The sequence below is a fragment of the Haliotis asinina genome, chromosome 6 (genome assembly GCF_037392515.1).
Source record: "Haliotis asinina isolate JCU_RB_2024 chromosome 6, JCU_Hal_asi_v2, whole genome shotgun sequence".
Taxonomy (NCBI): Eukaryota; Metazoa; Mollusca; class Gastropoda; order Lepetellida; family Haliotidae; genus Haliotis; species Haliotis asinina.
In genome coordinates, this window is record NC_090285.1 from 1,047,091 (window position 1) to 1,053,302 (window position 6,212).

Sequence of the window (6,212 nt, forward strand, 5' to 3'; positions counted from 1 at the left end):
GAAAACGCACATCACTTGTTCACTAAGTTGAAAAGGCGCGTCACTTGTTCACTAAGTTGAAAGACGTGTCACTTGTTCACTAAGTTGAAAAGGCGTGTCGCTTGTTCACTAAGTTGAAAAGGCGTGTCACTTGTTCACTAAGTTGAAAGGGTACATCACTTGTTCACTAAGTTGAAAAGCACATCACTTGTTCACTAAAGTTGAAAAGGTACATCACTTGTTCACTAAAGTCACTTATTCTCTAAGGTTGAATAGGCGTGCTACTTGTTCACTAAAGTTGAGATGCATGTTACTTGTTCACTTAGTTGTAGAAGTGTGTAAGTTATTTTCAGCACGTGTTTTTCCCTTACATATAGGCCGTGTTAGTTGTAGAAGCAAACAATGCGCCTACCTGACCTTCACCTTCATATCAACAATGACATGCACATGTGCAAGACCGTCTCAGATAACCTCCATACACGATGCCAAACTGAGGACGTTCCATTCAAGGAAGGGACTTACTCTCAGGACTTAGCAAAGTAAGTGTACATATTCTGTTATTTATTTCTGAAAAAAAGTGTACCCTGTTGAGACTATAGGTAGCAACTGTATGTTCAACCACTGGCTGCCACACCACGTGCTGCAGTGGACATTCCTACAGCCATGCCACATACATTGGGAATATCAGCCAGAGAATGAGGGCAGAGTGAGTTCTCTATTTCCTGTCACAACAGAAACCAAATGTTAGACGCATCAAAGGGGTACATGTACTGTTACATCTTCGCCAGCACCAAGGAGGTTAAGGCGCGTGTTATATATCTACGTATAACAATCAGCGAGCAGAGTAGTCATGGGCGTGGTGGGCGATTTTGTGTGCAGACTCTTTTCGTGTTATCACAACCCTTGGTGTGCAGTATACAACCATATGCACTTCAAGGAGCACATGAATCCGTTGGTATATGACCAGATGATGGCTACATGAATACATGTACATTTAATCAGAGTACAGTAACGCGCAGTGAACTTGGACACAGAACTGTAACTATGTATCCCAGTCACCCAGCTGTGAATGAATACATCGTTAGGATGAGAAAGCCACAATAAACTCGGTGCGCTTAGAGGCTTACTTCCACGGGGTTGACTGATAATCCGATGTGCCGTTAAGAATGACATTCAGTGATCGAGGGGAAAGTACCAGCAAGCAAGCACTAGTTGCGTGGGTATGTGCGTTATATAAATATCTTATAACATTTAATATATGTGCTAACCAGTTGGGCTAGCTATGCATGCCTGAAGATTATTACAATACACAATGCTTCACTAATAACAGATTTTTTTTTCAATACTCTTGTATTCAGCAAACAAAGGCAAAAATATGCAAATTCACATGAGAGGTTTCAATGCAAATGTGTCAAATCTACAGTAATGGGTCACAATTATAATGTTAATTATAATGTAAGCGGTCATGCAGCGGTTATGGAGATCAAGCGTTGACGGAGATGCAGAGTTTGTACTCCAGTTAATCTGTGTATCCGTGTCCGACAACACGACAACTAGCCTTTATATATATATATATATATATATATATATATATATATATATATATATATATATATATATATATATATATATATATATATATATATATATATATATATATATATACATACATACATACATACATAGTCAACAGTATCTCCATCATCGTAGAATCTTCTAACAGTCTCGTCTTTATTTCAAAACATCAAAGGGAGTAATTCTACAGAACTACCATTAAGGTCTGCTAATACTAATAGCATTGAACATTTATGATACGAAATGTGACCCAACAATAATTATTACTTAATTAATAATACAATTTACAAAAAGTACACTTTCGTAACAAAACTAAGCAAAAGATTATAAACATAGATGAGGATAAAACATTGTCGCCATGACACAGGTTTCATCATAATGCTACTGATATGATGAATATTTTTATCAGGCCACAACGTCGCACATATACTATATATACTAATGTATTATGATTTAACAAGTCGGAGAGAGTGCTATATTTACAAAGTGACCACATGAAAATGCACTGGCCAGTTGGACCAGTGACATTGGAGCGTTACTGGCCCGACTGAAGTTTCACTAGCCTCTGGCTAGCGGACCTTTGGGGACTCTTCCACAGTCATGGACTTAAAGGAACAGATGGGTTACGACGAGTGTTCTACATTAACTTATAGAAACAACGTTATTAAGACGAGTGTTCTACATTAACTTATAGAAACAACGTTATTAAGGCGCGTGTTCTACATTAACTTATAGAAACAACGTTATTAAGACGAGTGTTCTACATTGACTTACAGAAACAACGTTATTAAGACGAGTGTTCTACATTAACTTATAGAAACAACGTTATTAAGGCGCGTGTTCTACATTAACTTATAGAAACAACGTTATTAAGACGAGTGTTCTACATTGACTTACAGAAACAACGTTATTAAGACGAGTGTTCTACGTTAACATATAGAAACAACGTTATTAAGACGAGTGTTCTACATTGAGTTATAGAAACAACGTTATTAAGACGAGTGTTCTACATTGAGTTATAGAAACAACGTTATTAAGACGAGTGTTCTACATTGAGTTATAGAAACAACGTTATTAAGATGCGTGTTCTACATTAAAGTATAAAAACAACGTTATTAAGACGCGTGCTCTACATTGACTTATAGAAACAACGTTATTAAAACGCGTGTTCTATATGAAGTTATAAAAACAGCATTATTAAGACGCGTGTTCTACGAGTGCTTATGGCAAGAAAGGGATTAAGACATGTTCTATGTCTAGTTCTTGCACACGTGAATCTTGAAGGTTAGGACGTGTGGCATAGATGGGCCTTCAGCAACAGTGGGACTAGTACGCGTGTTCTAAATGGACTCTTAACATCAATGTGTTTATGACGTCTAGCACATGGTTTGTCAGCGTCAAGGGGGCCAAGACGAGTGTTCTACATGGACTGTTAACATCAAGGGGGTTCAGACGCGTCTTGTATATGGACTGTTAACATCAAAGGGGTTAACAAGTGTGTTCTACTGGGATTGTTACAACAAAGGGGTTTCAGTGATGATATGTTGCTTGAATGCCATAGTAGCGCCAACGGTGTGACATATTGTGTTATATGTTTATTGGAGACATAAGTCGGTCAAATAAAGTTGCCTGAAGGTCCCAGGGAGAAAGTGCTTTGGTGGGTAGCGCACCTCGCTGTGGAACATTCCCTGGATAGAGCTGTCAGCCCCAATATCTCGTCACAAATTTCGGAATGCCACTACAATCACAGAAAGCACATCACGAGCCGTGTTTCGGAGTCTATGGTGTTTCCGACGTTCGCACGATGCGCGTGTGCTACACATATGTTTCTGCAGCTGTGCAAATCAAGTGACGGTGACAACCCCAACAGAGACTTGCCGTTGTCTTCAGTACCTCGACCCCAACAGGATGCACACTGGTCCATACTAAACATCGTTGTACATGGTACAAGGCCATAGCGTGCGATATTGATCATAATGGGATAACATTAATCCCTTTAATTGTCCAAACTCTTTAAATGTTGGAATATATGTTATTTGAAAACAGTGGTGTTGCGGTGTGATGGTTGTCTGACACAATCCTACATGGTGGAACTTCTCAAAGCGCGTGTGTACGAGAAACCCTACATTCCCAGGGTGTTTATTCATGGAACACTGAGGCCCATATCGCCACCAAAAAGTATAAGAGCTTAGAGTTATGTACTGACTTTGACCATTCAAACCATGACCCCTTTGTGATCACCTTGGGCCATCACAAAGATTCAGTGAAAAAATGTAATTATTACCTAAGTTGTGTATTGTTCCTAATGAAATTACTAACTGGTTCTTTTGTCGAGCTGATGTTTTATAAAGTCTAGCTGTAATTATTGGTTGATAACATCTCTCAGTAACAGGCAAGTCGGTGTGGCATAAAACTGTTGATACCGGAAACATTGGATAACCCACATAGGGCCTCAAATTTATAAAGAAATCGGATCGAGACATACAGATAATACACGATGTGCACCAGGAAGTTGAAAATATGCGTTAGAAAATATCGTGCCAGAATTGTTTCACACCAGTCGATAGTTTATAAAACAATTTATGATGATAATGATACAGTATTTTTAGCAGCGTATGTGTTGTACAACATCGTACGTGGATATAGGTAGAAACATTTCTATTGTTCGATTATGTTTGTTACAATGTTACATCAGTTCAATGCAATACGTTGATGAAGACGGCCCCCTCTCCGTGTGTTACAACTTACATCCTTATGTCATACAGTGTTTGTTACACGCTAATAAACCATGGCTGGCAAAATAAAGCGGCTAAATTACTAGTGAAGCAACTGAAACACATGCATACGTCTGTCATTCCTCGCACATATTACCATATACATTAGCTTTCATATTAAATATATTTTTAACTTGTTCCAGTTTATTGGATTTTTAAAAAGTTAGTTACCAAGCAATACAGACACGGATAAGCTGTTCAGTGCAGGGAAGCAAGTGATTATTGAATTCGCTCATTAGTGAAAGCTTTGTAAACATGTTTTTTTTGTTCTCAAGCTGGAAACATGGTTACATCAGTTAATTACGCATGATGTGGTTCTACTGCTCCGTTATTTAAAGTGTTCATATATTGGTTTGCAAGTAACTGAAAGCAAATTGTGTTTACTGAGCCTTGTTCACAAAACCGGTTTGTGTTACCAGAAATCCAACTGTCTGTAGGTTGGCGGGTATCAATACATTATCATTTATTACAAACACCTACCTCATTTCTGTTTCCACAGTCCCATTGGTTAGTTGTAGAACTTAGCCCGAAATAAGATAGGAACATACACGGACATACACTAGCGTTATAGTGAAGGGTTATGGTAACTTTTGCACGTACCGCGCGATCGACTTACAGTGACAACATATAAAATAACATATGTCTTTGTGGAGGATTTATCAATAAAATAACATTGTTCAATGTAACCCATCTTGACCCCACTCAGAAAAACATGCAAACGTAATTTGGGGGAACACTTGTCGACAATAACTACAGACGACGTTAAACAATAATCACTTTCAGGATAACAGCATGAAAAGACGGAGATAGACAGACAGATGGTAACGTTCTAGTGCCCACTGAAACATTGCAGCCCCTTAGTCTTATCGATTAACTAGAACGTGCTTTGAATGTGTTTAGTTTAACCTTGCTTGTTAGTGGGTTTGAAATCCCTTTGACTCCCATGACGACCATTGTAGACCCTTGTCCAGGAAAAAAAGGTTACAAAAACAGTTGTTACGTATTAACAATTCGTGAAGCTGCACCCTGTCCAACGTTTTTGCTTGGGAAACCCAGCCATCTGAATTATTTGCTGTTACGCCCAGTCACAGATTCCGGGGTGCAGCTACTAGACAACAACACGTTGACGCTCACACAATACACCACATGCGTTACCTAAGGAAAACACTTGCACACATTTTCCATATCAGCGTTCCATTGAGCACGAGTCTAAATGGTCAAACGTTGGAAAACAAACGGAAATGGAAAAGTGGAACGAACAAATATGTTACAAGTTTGTAGCCGTGTATACATGCTGTGTTTTCAACAGATTTTCTTCTTTAATGCAACAATCTTATGTACCTAAACGTTCTTAACTTGAAGCTCGAGATGAATGGAGTTTGATATTTTGCACTGAAAGTAACGACCACAAATATAGAATATGTGTGGAAGAATGTAAACATTGTTCTGCATCGGAAAATATATATGTCGCCCAGGCATGAAGGAACGGTTTTAGTGCAGTAAACGGTTCTAGTGCAGTAAATGGTACTAGTGCAGTAAACGGTTCTGGTGCCTACATGGTTGCATTGCATTAAACTGTACTAGTGCAGTAAACGGTTGTGGTGCCTAAATGGTTGACGTGCAGTAAACGGTCCTAGTGCAGTAAACGGTTCCGGTGCCTAAATGGTTGCATTGCATTAAACTGTACTAGTGCAGTAAACGGTTGTGGTGCCTAAATGGTTGACGTGCAGTAAACGGTCCTAGTGCAGTAAACGGTTGTGGTGCCAAAATGGTTGCATTGCATTAAACTGTCCTAGTGCAGTAAACGGTTCCGGTGCCTAAATGGTTGCATTGCATTAAACTGTCCTAGTGCAGTAAACGGTTGTGGTGCCTAAATGGTTGACG